This window comes from Cheilinus undulatus, linkage group 6, assembly GCF_018320785.1.
Source record: "Cheilinus undulatus linkage group 6, ASM1832078v1, whole genome shotgun sequence".
NCBI lineage: Eukaryota > Metazoa > Chordata > Actinopteri > Labriformes > Labridae > Cheilinus > Cheilinus undulatus.
The window spans coordinates 32,225,379-32,242,092 of record NC_054870.1 but is presented as its reverse complement, the minus strand read 5'-3'; the positions used below and the strand labels follow the sequence as shown (position 1 = coordinate 32,242,092).

The 16,714-nt window shown below is 38.8% G+C and overlaps 1 protein-coding gene across 1 annotated transcript in view; it reads left to right on the top strand.

Annotated features, from left to right (window-relative positions):
* Nucleotides 1–4,481: 4,481 nt before the first annotated feature.
* The window catches only part of LOC121510599 (protein FAM53B-like), a 35,984-nt gene continuing 23,751 nt past the window's right edge, over nt 4,482–16,714 (top strand). The window contains exon 1 of the mRNA XM_041788701.1: nt 4,482–4,630. The gene's annotated coding sequence lies outside the window, so the exon portion shown is untranslated. The remainder of the gene's footprint in view (nt 4,631–16,714) is intronic.

Genomic DNA, 16,714 nt, shown 5'->3' with positions numbered 1-16,714 from the left:
AAGCTCCAGGTCAAGACAACACTGATGCTACCAAACCTACCATATGGCCCCTCATGGCCCACAAATCCAACAATGGAGTCTGTTTTTAAAAAAGGACAGTTTGAATTGATGGAGCAAAACTATATAGGATAATGCATTTTTAACCAGCAGAGGGTGCTGTCTGCTCTTGGCCTCTCTTCTTTGTTGTCAGTATAAAGCAGAGGCATTAATCATTGACACTTTGATGAGGGAAAAACGTTTTTTTGAAATTGATATCCAAGCTCCAAATTGAAAGACTTTACTTATATTTATGAACAAAGTGAAGGACAGAGATGTTTTAATCTTTTTATTATCAAGAGTACTGAAATAAAAGAATAATATAATTGATGCCAGTCTCTTGCCTTGGTAACATTTTATTATAACTGCACACTTTTAGCATTAATAAAGGGATAGTAAAGCTTAAAGGTACAGTGTGTAAAAATGGGACTATCAACATCTAACAGTCAATTCTGGAGTGTGATGCTCATTTCTCTGGTGATAACTGTGGGAACCAGTGAAGTTTAAAAATCAATACACGCTTAACTGTTATTTGGTTCCTTCTATGGTGCCTTAGAAACAGGCAAAATGCAAAAATAGTTGTAACCATCATCCACAAAGCATTATTATTATGACATTCATAAATACAGATATAAAGGCTTAATTGATGCATTCTTCAAGATACATATTTTGGGGGCATTTTGTACCTATATATGTATAGAGGAGGATAGTGGATGGAGTCAGAAACAGGGATGAGAGAGGAGGGGAGAGACTTGGGGAGAGGAACCACAGGTCAGACTTGAACTCATGCCACCTGTGTACATGGGGTGAGTCTTAACTTCTAGACTGTCTGGCACCCTGTTGATGCATTATTAAAGCATTCCTAAGCCTACGTCTTTACCGATGCCTCTGTTATCAATAAAACATTTTCAAATACTATGTCATTAAGTTAATCAAGCTTTGTAGATCATTGGTTACTTACCTGTGGTACCTAGGCGGGGCCTGTGCATATTTTTTTTCAAGAATCATAATGTACGAAGGAACATACTAAAAGATTACAAGATAAAGAAGATCTGTTATTATATTTATGTTTTAAAGGTATTTTAAAGCCTTTTTATGTCTTCAATTGATAGAAGAGGACAGTGGATTGAGTCTAAAACAGGGATGAGAGAGAGGGGGAGAGAGTCGCATTTCAAGAAGAAACCAAACTCAAAATGTCAGAGTTTAATAATGCTTAAACTTTGACATCATAAACTCAGACAAGTTTTTAAAGCGATAAATTTACGACAAAGTCAAAAAGTTGCACGAAACCAAACTGAAAACGGTCATGGGATAGCCCTATTCTGCAGAAATGTCTCTGTAATGTCCAGATAGTAATGATAGTGTGATGACTCTGGGCTAAACCATTGATACTCCCTTATTGATCAGTCCCTGTAAAAAGTAAATAGTATAATCTGATTAGGCTCTGATCTGAGGACTTGTACAAGGAAAAATGCTTCATCTGGTTGGATTTTCGTCAAAGAAATTAGCTATTTTTGACTTGATTATTTCAAAAATTCAAAGTTTTGGTTCATGTAAGTTTAGAACTTTAAAAAGAAGTTTTCTTATAAATCTACAACTTTTTAAACTTGAAATTTTTGAGTATTTTCTTAAAAATTAACAGACTGTCATTTTTTTAGAGTGGCTTCAATACACCATCGTAATATATATATATATATATATATACATATATATATATTGAATATATATATATATATATTCAATATATATATATAAAATATATAAATTTTTTAGTTATATAAAAAATAAAATTACAATTTTAATAAAATTAAATAATTAAAGTATTAACTAAATATATTTATTAAATAAATAATTTAAATTTTAATTAAAAATTAAATAACAAAATTTTTCTATTTAATTCTACCATAAACAGATGAGACTCCAGAAAAATGAATTTCCCTTCAGGGATAAATAAAGTTATTGTATTGTATTGTATCGTAAGAAAGGCTAGTTTATGCACGGATCTTTTGGCAGGGACCTATGAAGGAAGTAGGCCTAATATGTTTGGATTTTTGGGAATGAAAACAATTAAAACTGCTGTTTAATTTTTCTAAGTGGATGTTAGAGGGTCTTAGGCTTTCTTAGATATGAGTAGGGGGTGAAGAAAAAAGGTTGTGAACCACTGTTTTAGATGATGAGTTAGGTATTTACTTAACTGCTTGGTTATTTGTAGTGTATCCCAATTCTTTGTTAAAAAACGGGAAAACTGTAAAAAGAAGTAGTACCATAAACCTAGCATCGTGACACATATTGTATTGCGAGTTCAGTGTATTGATACATCCTTTATTACTGGATTCAGGGGTTCAAACTTATTTTGTATATACATCTTCTTAAAGGCCTTATGAGCAGATGGATATACCATAATTTGTACAATATATTTTCCCTATTCCATAAATCACCTCACAGCTGTTCAGATTACATTGCAAGGACCCTGTTGAGAGTCTTGACCCGGAATTTGAAAACCACTGTTCTGTCTAACATGGTCATTAATTGCATCCATCTTTCAAGCCATGTGAAAAATAGCCTGGACCTAATTGGCTAAACTGGAAACCAGCAGAGCTTTGGGTCCTGAGGAGGATGATTAAGAACTTCTGACATAATGAACAAACAGGAGGCCCCGGCGTCTGTCGGAGCTGAGGCTTTTCTGCCATTTCCTTTCTGAATGGCATCATTAATAACTGCCAAACTCTGGATGCTTAATTGCATGCTGAGCCATTCGTCCAATGGGGAGCCTGGATGTGGAGGCATGCAGTTGAGTAAACACACACAAGCTTTACAAGAATTACTGCGTGGAATTTTACAAGGCTCTGGATATCCTGCCTGGATGTGCATATTATGCCTATGTTATAGCTCTCTCAGACATTTTCCCATGGAGTGAGATCTTCCTTTCGAGCTCTGACTATAAAGAGCAACTGCTCCTTTACGTCTGTGTGACATTTACTTTCACTGTCTTAAACATCTTGCTTGGCAGCTCCTGACATATTTTTCATTGTGTCACACTTAGTCGTTAAATTTTAATAGATACCTCCTGAAGGAACATCTCTTTGTTTATAGCCCACTTGTTTCCTTTTGCTAAGAAACAGACCACACCACAGAAGAATAAAACCATGGGCTTTTTTAGTTGTTTTTTAGATATCTTGCAGTTTCACAGAAATTAACCTTTCACAAAACTCTTGAGAGGTTGTTGAAAAAATTTTACAGACAAAAGATACATAGTAATTTAGTCCTGACACTATATGTTGACAGATATACTGTGTGTGTGACATTTTAAAAATGCAGATTCATATGAACATTGTGTCTGAGACATGCCCCAATTTGAACTGTAGACTTATTCAGGAATTTAAGACAGGCATCCTTGTTTTAAGAGTTTGTTTCAATTCAAATGAGAGTTGGAACCATTTGTCATCTGTTAAACTATTTCATTATCATCCATCATAAAGTCAAATAAAACATAAAACTGTTGGTCCTGCCGGGTTCAAATGAGCTGCTGTAACTATTTTACTTCTGTCAGCACTTCCACGGTTTTAGGATTGGCACATGTGTGAAGTTACACTTTTATTCCACTCATAATACTAACCTATAAGCATTTAGACTCCATGCCATAGCCCACTGGCTGCCCTACCAGCATGAATACCATGCTTTCATTTTAACCTCTCAAGTGTGATTCTGCAAATATTTATGTTTTTTTCACCCCATCACCCTGGAAACACGTTTGAAGGTCTCATAATAGGATTTTCTTGGATTGATTGAATTACTCCACCATGTAGCAGTGAAGTTTCCATGGCAGGAGAGCCAAAGTGGAAGTGGGAAAGATTCCTCTAGTAAGCAGTTTAGTCGTTTTCACACTTCGCTTTGCAAGTAAGGACAGCTGTGACTACAAAAAGCATGACTTATAAGGACATTACAGTTCTAATTTATCGATTTGTAAGCTTTTCGATACAAGTGTGGGTTATTTTTAGACGAGTTGGAAGAACAAAACAACACAGGAAGACTAAAAAGTAAGGTAGAAACCTTTTATTAAATGGTGTGTGCCGTCTTTCTATTTGTACCAAGATGTCAACTCTTACTTCCTCGATTAACATCAATGAAAGCACAGTAACTCCAAGTAGCACATGAGAATCGTAAATGCCTGAGGGCGGACTGCAGTGGAACATACCAACTATAAGGGGTGTTGTGGGTTTTGGAATAATAAAGCCGTGTGTCGTATTGTAGCAATAATAGGGATCTTACATCTTAGTAGATAAAATGTAATTTTAAAGGCTTCAGTTCCATGTTAAGCCTTGACCTTTGCTGACAGCCACGCTTGCTAGTCAGCCATTTCCCCTGACCGCCCCTCCTCATCATGGTTTCGCCCTAACACGGATATTGTTACAATCACTGCTGAAGGCTGAAAGCAGCAACGAGCTCTCAGCTGCTCGCAGTCCTGCTCAGTCCTGCGCTGGCAACGCTGAACTGGCGGCTGCAGCTGCAAGAAACTTTTCTATTTTGTGACTTTTCCTGCATCCCCCTTTTGTTGAAGATGACCTAACATCGAAAGAGAGCCTCTGCTGGGCAGGTAGTAGGGCAATTTGACTGGATATATGATTGTTGTAACTGTGTTTCAGGCGTCACGTTCCTTCTTTGGCTGCTGTGAAGTTTACTTTGTCTGCTGCTCGTGCTGCTGGGTTTCCTTTGTGACCGAAACTTTACATGACAACATAATCAGTTTACTTTTCTATTTTGTTGAATTACTTACACATATGACTGAGTCTCCGTTGTCTTTGTAGTAAGCTTTTTGCACAATGAGTAGATCGTGAGATCTCTTTAGAATTAAACATGACTTCAGGTTAGCTATTAAAACATTTTAGACCAAATCAGCTGTTGTAAAAAAAAATCAGTGCTGTGTTTGTTCAACCAGCTTGTCCAGTCTGTTGCTGGCATTAAACAGTTGTTGCTTCAGTTGGGGTACACGCATGAACAAAGCTTGCAAAGCCAGAAAATCCCCCTACACCTTTTCAGCCCGGGTGATAAATAAAGCTGTCAGATATGTATCTGTAGGTGGTACAAGGCAGTGTGGTTAGTGTGCAGCTCATATTGACACACATTAGCTCACCACAGTTTGTGAGAGGAGGCTGAGAGAGGCTTGAGTGCTTTGAGTCATGAGGCCTGCATGGTTGCATATTTCCCCCCATCTCCCCCACACACATTTTGTTTAACATAGTGCTACATATATTGAGCTTTACTGAGCCTGTGGCATCAGAAGTGGAATTATTTTTAATATGAAGAAGTCAAAACTCTAAATCCTTCCTCATTTTGTTAATTTCTAGAGTTATATTGAAATGTAGGCTACATTCAACAGTGCTTTTGTTATGCCTACAAGGCTAAATTTATGTTATTGAACACTTAGGAAACTGAAACTGAGCTCATTCTTAATAACAACTGATAAGATAAGTCAAGCACCCTAAAATATTTAAAAAATATATATATAATGAAATGAGGCTGTGTCATCTTTATAGTGTTTAAGTGTGGGTGAGTTGGTGGCTTTGTTTCTTAATCACAGCACATAGTTTATAGCCATTTTGCAACCACTTTATTGCCTCCCTAGCTCAAAATGAAAGGCAATTAACCCTCTGAATATGGAGCACATGGCAGCAAAGGCAGTAAACCGCTTATTTCCCGGTGTTTCCTTTCCTTTGTGTGATGGGAAGTAACTGTTATTGCTTATGTTTTGCCCTCTCTAATATTGCACGACAGTTGGTTTATCTTTGTGGACACCATAAACACGATACCATGGGGAACCAGTTTGGCACCAGGGCATCCTAATTGAGAATACCTGGAAATGTTTCACGCTGCCACCATAGCGGTGGTCCTAGAGCCCTTGACTCGGCGGGATTGCCGACTAGTTTAAACAGGAAATGTTTTCTCAGGAGGATTCCTGCTCTCGCAAATTGAAGGTGTAGCTAAAGTTCAGGTTGGAGGTGAAGCACAGTTTTAATAATATGTCAGTACTATTGTCTAATTACAAAGGAAATACTGGTTAGGCTCAGAGAAAGCATGCTGTGTCTATTGCCGATCTGCCTTTCCAGTTTGGAGATTATGATCATTACACCTTGCTTTGATTTTTCGCAATAAACCACAACAGGAATGTTAGAGTGAACCAGCCTTTTCCCCTCATTATGTGGACCAGCATATGTGTTGCATGCTGTATTTTTAGGAAAGCATCCCAAACATTCATAACTATAAATGTGCACAGATGAGTTTAACAGTATGTTCAAATCAGGATATGAGGGTCCACAGTATGATTTTATCATGATTGTCTTAATTTTATAAGACATGTCAATGTTCTTGGTGTCTCAGGCTTCTCAGTCATGTTGATAGGGCTATTTTTGTTATTCATCATTCTCTGACACTATTTGCATAAACCTCAAAATCTTCACTTACTTTCCACCATGTCTGCTCTCTTCTTAAGCTACTAGCATCAAACAAGAGAAGCCAAAAGCAAATGGCCCCCTTTTCTACTTAAACAAAATGTTGCAATCAGTCTGAATTGTCCCTTATTTATGATGAGTGTTAAAATTGTATTGTGAGGTATCGTTACACTCCAACATGAAGATTCCTGAGTCCTTTTCTTTAACTGAATAAACAAAGACAAGATTCAAATGCGTATTTCAGACATCAGATCTTCACCCAAACTCTGCCCAATATCTGATGAAAGAAGAAGAAACAAGTAACACATTGTCATCACAGTTGCTAATCAGCACTTTTATTTTCAGTGAGGCACAACTTGATGCCCCACAATTGTACTCGACAACAACTTTGGCATTGTCTGTCAGTGGACTTGTCCTGTGCACACTATAGATGTAATTTATGGACACAATTAAGGCCGGTGGGTTTTTAAAGGGGATCACTCTGCACTCCAGTGTGTGCTCAAGACGCGCACACTTGCAGCGTCTTTGTGTTGCAGGCAAAAAGGCCCTATTAGAGCCCCATTCTGTCAGTGGGCAGCTGTGTGCCTGTGTGCTGAGCAAGCCACTGGTGCTTTCCCCCTCTGTGTACAACTCTCTCTCAGGCACACACTCAGCCACTTTTCTACCCCCTGTCAAATTCTCTCTTTCTAACTTAACTAGCTGTTTATTTCACTCACATTTTTGCATGCTTTTTGCTCTTATTTGCCTTTCTGTTCACTAATGCTGTGTCTGTCTCTTTCTCTCGCTCTCTGGCCTGAGGCATTATGCAAAGCTACCCGAAAAGGATTGTTAGCCATGGCTGTCTGTGCCTCCATGCTACTCACTATTCATTTCAGAAGCTTCCCTTTCTTCCCTGACCTGCAGCCATAACTGCTGCTTTACAAGCACACGAACCCATTCCACTAGCCTCAGGAAGTCAAGAAAACATAAAGGTTATTTTCTGTATATTTGTGGGAACTCTCTTAAGGTTGTCAGAATGTTTGAAACTTTATCAGTGCAGTAAAATGTCACTATCTGTGTTAGAAAAGCACCAAAACTTAGCTGCATTTAACATGAGAATTATATAGGAGAGGAACCAATCCAAAATGTTGGCAGTGTGTTTAAGGAATCAGGTGGCATGCAGGAGTTTTCATAACTGAAATCAAGAAATGACCCCATAGCTGGTGCTTTTGTTGCTGTGGTATTGAAACAGGTGTCAACATTGTTTGAATTTTACTACTATCCTTTCAAAGTTTAAACTGTGGTGTTTTGAGAAACCCATTCTTATTTCTTCTATGTATTTTCTCCCCTCATTAACGTGATAGATTTGTAAGTCTGGCGTCTCGGCGCCCACAGAGCCAAAGACCTGCAGCTGAAAAGAAAAGAAAAGAGGCATTCTCACATACACCAGTGAAGCACTCCCCCAACCCCCCAAGACAGCCACCAGACTCTACTTAGAGATGAAAAGCATTCTGGGATGCAATAGGAATGCTCCCATCAACACAATCCACTTGAGCATTTCTGCATTTTAATGGTGAAGAATCATATTCATTAAAAAGACAAGCTCTGTCTGGTGTTTGTGTGACTGTACATCCTCAGGAAAGAACTTCACAAATATAAAGTCAGTTCTTCTGCATCTACAGTGTCTGATGATAAAAGGTAGAAAAAGTACTCGGCTGTTGTACTCAAGTAAAAGTATAGTTACTCTGGTTAAAATTGACTTAGGTTCTGGTCTATAAATCTACTCAAATAAAAGTGAACTGTATTTAATTTAAAGTTTACTCTAATTCCTGAGTAGCTACTGAGGAGTTGGCTTTATTAACAGTTGCACTTTGAATATAATATGTATGGAAAAGTGATGTAGATGTGCATTAGGCTTAAAAATAAATACTTTTATATATAACAACTCTACAAAATACACTTTGGAAAATGTTAAATATTTTACATTATGACAGAGCTGTCGTAAGTCTTGAAAATCTGGAGCAAGGTGCGTCTCCTCTGGCAAGAACAAAGAGGAGGGTCAACCTCATAGTAATGCAATGCATAGTGGTGAAGAGTATGCACTAGGCATCCTTAAGGAACACTTAATGTCACAGTTGGGAATGCTAACTCAGTGGATAACTTCACTAATGGCGCAAATGTGTCTCATATGAGCAAAAGAACCCAGGCATGGATCCCTTTACAACAGACAGTGTCCAAACATAAAAGTTGATACATAGACACACTTAAAGCACATCTGAACACCCCGCCCAGGGGCATGATGGGAAAACTCGGCCCACACATCCCCTCAAATTTAAATCACAGTGGGTGGAGCTTCGATCAATTGACTCTCTATAGAATTGAACTAACACTTTATCAACTCTTTCAAATAACTCCAACACTGAAGAGCATTTCAGTCAGAATTGGGTTAAAATTACCCTTTAGGAGTTAAATCAACTCTGAAATGTTTAACCCTGAGATATCAGCACTCTAGTTGTTGCTATTCTGGGATGTGATGTTGAATCATTCTCTCTCTATGAGCTTGAGGTTGAGAAAGTACACAAGAATTGTACTCAGGTAAAAGTACAGTTACTCTGGTAAAAACTTAAGTAGAAGTAAAAGTACTGATTTTACAAACATACTCAAAGATGGAAAGTACATGGAAGAAACAACTCAATTACAGTAATCTGAGTAAATGTAATCAGTAACTTCCCACCCCTGCTGATTGTTTCATGTAAAAGTTGTTTGTGTACATGTCTCAAACCTATAGTCTGGATGATCTAATATTTTGTCTGCCGTTGCCTCGTGTCATCATAACACTGCTTTCATGAGTGACAGTGGTGGCCATTGTTCTGTTTATTTTCCTCTGCTGCTTTGGATCGGCTCTCCTCAGAATGTCAGCCATCACATAGCTCCTGTGTGAATCATGCAGCATGAAGACAGTTTTTCTGTAGATGTAGTCTGTTGAAACACTCCCTTGTTTGCATCCCTAAAAAAAGAGAAATGAAAGCTTTTGTTAGTGTTTGGCACAGACAACGGGGCTTTACGTATTTTTAGAAGCTGTTTTCTGCAGCTGTGACAAAACTAACCGCCCTGTTTAATTTCTAAAGTTATCTTCAGCAGCTCATCCTCATACACTCAGTGTGTTACATCCTCCTAAAGTGGTGTGTTGTGCAAGCCCAGGCTTGAGAACAGAGCCTATGTGTCCCGACTATCCTGCTTTCACAAAAGAGGCCAATTACCAGAGTGACATGTGTCATAACTTATGGTTGTTGGCCTCCATTGTGTGTTCTACAGTAAGTGGTTGTCAATAGTTAGGTCTGAGTTTGTCAGCATGTTTAACATAAACCTGCAGGTAATTCCAGTCAAAAGCATGAGCCTGGGCACTAGTGAGCGGCTTACCGGCAGCTTATTCACTGCAGGAAATAAGGAAGTAGACTGTTTGGTGCAGATGGAGGTCTAACAGAAGTGGTCTAATTTATAGCCTGGTAAAAATTTTAATGACAGATACAAAAAAGGCTCTGCTGCAGCTTCTTCTTTCATTTTGATTAGCACAGGGTGCTATATTGCCACACAGATGTTGTGTAACAGGTCAATAAAACAGCGATTTAAATTGCTTTCTTTTGTCAATGATTAGACGAAATCATTGCCCATGTGGGATTCAATTTGAAAACTTCTTCATGACAGACCAGTAGTTCTGTATATTTAAAATGCAAATTAATAAGACTAAAAAGACTCATTTTCACTGTTAAACCAAGTGGTAACCCCTTTCGGTGAATGATACAACCAGTGCAGAAATGCAGTAGACGGCAATTCTTCAATTGACCACTAGAGGCTGGAAGGAAAAGCCAAAAAACCCATTCAAATTAGAATGCCCATTTTTACAGCAGTAATAAATCTGTTTACAGCCTTTGTTGGTCTCTGTAGGTAATTCCTGTACTGGTGAAAATTCTACAGGGGCGATATTTTGAAAATTTAACATCCACCGTCTAAAGCAACATCTAAATTGCTCTGTTATGTTGGCAAAAATGTTGCAAATGTGTTTTTGAAACACATAGAGTATGCAGGTATTTGCAGGCAATTTTGGTATTAAAACAAGAAATTACCCAATATTGGGTGCTATAACTTCTCTTTTTGCTGCAGTGGTTTCAGATCAGAAATATATTTTGTTAAAATTAGCAAATTAAAGTTCTGTTATGAAAACCCTATTATTGGTGTGAAAACAGCTGTAGAAAGCAGTACCTTTTCTCTCTTTTTAAAGAATAAAACAGCCTAATTGGGACAACTTGAGTTATCTTAAAATCCTGAATCTATTAAATTTGCTTCACACCCCTTCAGCCCACTGCTGAGCAGTCAGAGGGTCCATATGGTGACCTGAGCCCCCTCATGAATGAATGAATGGACTGAAGGAATGCTGCTCATAGTTTTCTTTCTCCCCCATACACACTCCCAGCTTACACTTCATACACTCACAAAATGACTATTGAATTATGTAACCACAGCAATTTCACCTTTATTAGCTGATTGGTAGTGACACTCAGTATAACATCATTTGCTTATTCAACATAGGAGTGGTCGCGCTTATGGAGCTCAGCAATTGCAGGGGATTGCTAGCAGCGCTGGAGGCTCCCATGTAATGTATCCCTGATGGATTAGAGCTCTGGTTAGTGTGCACACAACAGACCAGCTACTCAGACATAATGGAAGAAACCACAGACGGAAAGGCAAGGATTGACAGGGGGGTTGTGGTGTAATTAGTGGGGTACCTGATGTATGGAGAGGTGAGGCATGTGAGGGTCACTCCAGGGGGCAAGAGGCCCCATACCTTCCTCTACTCAAACTGAAACACCTGATCCTACGCCTGTCAAGCTTCTTAGGACTTCAGTTAACTAAGTCCTGCTTTGGGACGCAGGGGTCAACCCTAAATAAATTTCAGGTGGCCTATAAGTGGAGAAACTGTGCCGTGTTTGCAGATTGCAGGATGAATCTTGCTGTGCTGCAGCTCTGTTCAATAGTCCAAAACACACGCTCACTGATAAAGAAATGATGAGCTGTCCAGTTACTGCTCCTTACTGGGTGGGTGATGTCCGCCTTTAACATCAACACTTGTCACTGTTATCCTCTGTTTTGTGCTTGGTTGCTATGGCTACCTGTTAAATTCCCCGGAAACAAAGAAGTACTCAACAACTGTTTTATGAAGTGAGTATGAGAGAAACTTGCTCCTACGTATGTCTTTGAAAGAGTAAAACTGAATTGATCTTTCTTCAGTGTGTGGTGACTTAACTAAAATATTTGACATGCCTCATTTTACTTATCAGTTCTGTGGGTGTAAATGCAACAATAGGAGCTCTTTTAGCCTTCTCATGAAGGTATGACTAATAAATCCACCAAGACAGAACAAGCCTGGAGTTATTTTCTTATTATTAAACGGTGTTGTTAAAGTTAAATCAAAGAGAGATGTGTTTGTTGGACTGTTGTAACTGGTGGATTTCTGTTGGAAAGAAGTTTATTAAAGTTTATTCTGATAACATAATTCCACTCTCGGGATGCACCCATGCATCAGCAACATCAATGTCGGTGATATCGGCGCTATCGATAGACATCAGCACATTGGCAAATATTTAGGCATTTTGCAGATTTTTTCAGTTTTATCTTGGAACTTGGAAATTACGAGTGGACATCATAAAAAAATGCACCCTGAACTAATTCTGGCAAAATTCAGGTTCTTGGTCGCCCCCCTTACTGAGGCCTTCTCCCCCATTGGTCAGTTTGACCAGATTACCAGCTCTTCAAAAAGTCCTGGTTGTGGCAGACTTCTTTGAGAATTATTAAGAACTGTGCTCTGGAACATTCAGTACAACAGAACATTTTTAGTTGCCTTTCCCAGGTCTGCACCTTGCAACAATCCTGTCCCTAAGCTCTTCAGGCTGTTGCTTTGACCTCATGGCTTGGTTATTGCTCTGATATGCATCGTCAGCTGTGAGGCCTTTTGTAGAGAGGTGTAAGCCTTTCCAAATCATGTCCAATCAATTTCATTTACCACATGTGGACTCCAATCAAGGTTTAGAAACATCTCGGCAAGGATCCAGAGAAACGGGAGGAATTTAAGCTGAATTTCAAGTGTTGTTGCAAAAGGTCAGAATAGTATGTCAATGAAGCATTTCAGTTTTTTAAATTCATTTCAAATGTTTAAAATTCAGTTTTTACTTTGTCATAATGGGTTACTGAGTGTAGATTAATGAGAAATATTTTTTTTTTCAACTCGAGATTCAGATCAAACAAAACTGAAAATACTCCTGTCGACAAATTCCCTGCATTAAACTCTGTAGTGCACATTTTGTCAAGGGAAAGTTAAAGTTTGAAATGTCAGTATTAGAGCCCTGTAAATCCTTTTAGAAAGCATAAAACAAAGCGTTTTCCATAATAATGTCTCAGTTGCAGCAGAAACCCAAATAAGCTTATGCTAGCAAACTCCTGTATTACAGTTTAAAGTATGACCTAGGTCTATTAAAGTAGACTATAATAATTTGTTTTGCCTTTTATGCTTTTTGGCTCTAATCTGAGCTGATGTGTGCATCTTTAATTCCCGCAAAGTTAAATCTCAATCCCAAACCCTCATATGTTGGTTTTATTCAAATGACACAGAAAAGCATTTAACTCTTAATGTAGTGCTGCAAGATAAACCAGACTAACATGTGTTTTCTGTATTCCTGCATGTTTTGAGGAGCTGAAGAGGGCTGTAAGATTAAAAAAAGTAGGGATGCGGCCATGTTTTTCATTGTTTTGCATCTCCATTACTTTTAACAACAGCCTGTATGGAGTAGGGGTGTGCAGTATATGCGGTAGAAGGTATAAATGACATAAATTTGGCCTACAGTAGAGATTTGGACTCTACCGGCCAATCGTGATAACACTTGTTAATGATGTCACAGTATCTGCCTCAGTGTGAGTTAGCAGGCAAAAACACATGTTTTTTCCTCTTAAAGTCTGACAGCTGTACTGCAACAAAGTCCGTGTGCTGTCTCTGTCAGCCTGCCTGGGGCTAACACAAGCTAAGTGCTGCTTTGGCGGGTCTCAGAGCCCAGCGCTGCAGCTCTTCCTCTTACAACGGCATAAACAACTGTTTAAAAGTCTATTTTATTTTATTACTTTCTTTTCTAAGTCCACAGTGAGTCAAAGATCCAGGCTGCGATGTTAAATGAGGTCAGAAAAGCTGCTGTAAACTAGCCGTATTCTCCGGTACGGCAGCCAAAGCTAAGCTAACTCAATGCTAAACCCAATACTTCTGTCAAGCTCTTCAAAATAAAAGTCTCTGGCTGTTATTTTTCTGAAACGCTTTTATTGTGATCGCCTTCACTAGGAAACGTGTTCAAGTCATTAGCAGCTTAACACACCTCATCAGGTTAGAGATGAAATGCGAAACTTGGAGTGCAGTTAGAAGTTAACCTAGAGAGACTTAAAAAAAAATAGAACATTTTTTCTGTGTTCCTATACTTAGAGATAAATTGAGTATGCCATCAAAGGCTTGTTTTAAGGAGAGAAGGGGATTAATAACACTTGAATTTGGAGTAAAAAAGCACTATCTTTTTTTAATTTTGTGATACCGTGATATAATACCTTTATTGTCAAAGGCAAGAAAATTACTTGTGATAGGGTAAGGGTGATTTTTAGGCAACATCACCCAGGCCTAGAGTAGAGATGCACTGATTTTGGATATCAGGACCAATGTCATCTCCCATGGTTAATGCATTCAGTTTGCTACAAACTTGTAATTCAGAGTACTGAAGGTGCTCTGACTTTCTGATTTAAACTTCTGTTTTCACTTTGTCATTTTGGGTTACTGCGTGAAGAGTAATGAGAATACAATTTTTTTTTTTTTACTTTAGTATCAGGCTACAACATAACACAACTGAAAAAGTGAAGGGGGTCTGAATACTTTCTGAATGCACTGTATCAAGCAGTGGTATCTGGTGAGCTACATGTTCCTTTAGTGGTCCAGGCGAAGCAGGGCCAGACGGAACCAACTGTTTAATGTCAGAAAAACAAGGTTTAAGTGTTTAAGGAATAGAAAATGCATAAATAATCAAAATAAATGGAGTTAAATGTTAAAAAATATGCTGGAGTCAGTAAAAATAAATCAGTTAAAAAACAGAGATAAACCTAATGAGCCTGAATAAAAAGATGGGCCTCAAGTTGACTCATAAAATACATCCAGAAGGCTTGCCTTTTCAATATTTTTATTAAAATACAGTTTAGACCCAACAGTAATGAAAAGGATAAGGGAGTATTTAACGAAAATAACCACAGAGGAAGAGTGACAGAATAGAGGGGATGCTGTGAACAATCATTACACATCCTGGAGTTTGATAACCTGACATGCCAGATGGATGTGTTTCACACATCCGTTTGGGAAAGCTTCAATAGTAAAAGTTTGAGAAAAGGCAGAGGCTTTGAAAAATCCTCGTAGTATGATTGGGTGAACGTTCTGTTTGTCTGTCACATCTCTACTGGCCAATCAGAGCAACAAAGCACGTGACGTAGCCGCTAGCAAGCTGCACGTGTGCAGCTACTGAGGAATAACGTGAAACATGGCGACCATAGACATGCAAGTACTCGACTTTTGTCGTTTTTGAAAAGAAAACAACTCACTGCTGTTCTTTGTTCTCCTTTTAACAAAGAAAAGTTCTGATGAAACTGGCGCTTTAGCAACATCCACGCTAATCTCTTCCTCCATAACTGCACCAGCTCTGGCCGCAGCTTGTTTACATCAAGACTCTGCTGCGCCTGAAAGTACTGCCCCTTGTAGCTGATTGGTCCTGTCACTTTCTAACCGGGCCCAAACGGTTCAGATGGGAGCTTTGCAAGATGGATTTGCCAGTGGAAAAACAGGGAAAGGGGCGTATCCATCTGCTTTGCAAGGTTAGGAGTTTGAAGGCCCTCACACTCAAACTATTACAAACAGATTATGCTTTGTGATAACACAGTTAAGCAAAGTCAAAAGTTACTTTTGAGACACTTTTGCACTAGTTAATGTTTTTTTTAAGTAAAGTGAAGTAGGGCGTTGCATTTGTAACCCAGAGTCACAGTGCTTTGTGTATATCACTTTGGTTAGTCTCTTTTCATGTATTTTGTAATGAGCTATTGCACTTCACACCCATTTTAGCAACAGCAACATGTGACCACAAGAGAAGCACAACCCGTGTACTACAAAGGGAAGTGTTCTTGCATTTCATTGTAATATGTTCACACCAACTAACCAACTGCTGCTTGATAAATTCTGAGTAATGGTTCTTTTGTTTTTTTATTTCAGAGCTGTTGTCATGGCTAACAGCTTCTCTATTGAAGTAAAAATAAAATGTATGATCTTTTTAAAGAGGAGTTTAGCTTTACTCATGCATTGATTGTTGCTTTGGTAAGGGACACCAGAATCCAGACTCTTGACGGCTGTCAAGATGTGAAGTTTGACTGCATGAGCTCTTCATTGTCACACACTTTTGAAGATGTAGTGGTGTGATGGCGTGCTGTTTTTGGCTTGTGTTGCTGTGCCAGTGGGTACTAGGGTGATGGCCAGAGTATTCAGTGGTATGTCTTGACCTCCCTAGGACCATTTTTACGACCTCGGCCTCTTTATGAGGGAGAGGGCTGGCTGTGTGTTCACCCTGAATTAACAGTCCATGCCGTAGATTTTCACAAAAGATTGGCTCTTAGTTTTTGTCACCCCAGACTACAAAAAAGCCTGAGTGAGCAAAACCTTTCTTTTTGGTGTTTAAATTTTGTTTGCCATGGCTGTATCAACTACGTAAAACAGACGTCAACATCCATCTTGAGTACCATAAAACACTTTAAAGGAAAGCCATTCTGATTAGTGTAACCTGTTAACATTTAAGTAACATATCAACCTTTTTAAGAAGAATCTGTCATGCTTGAAGTCCTCTTTTTGGTGTCAGCCATGTTGTTTTGTCCTAATAATTTTATTTATTGTGAAAAGAGTTGGTTTCCTTCAGCTGCAGCCACCGATCAAAGTCCTGACACCAGACGCGCTCCGCACAAGTATGCAGTAACCAGAGCCAATTGGTGATGGACACCAAACACCCCGTCACAGAACTTTAGGGGGCCCCAAATAGGCTTCTATTCATCTGCCTGTACAAATCACAGCCTGGGCAAGGAGCCATATTATCTTAGCTGCCCTTTCTAGTGCCCTCCTGAGTCACTGGCTATTGTGAGCCAAGAGCTGC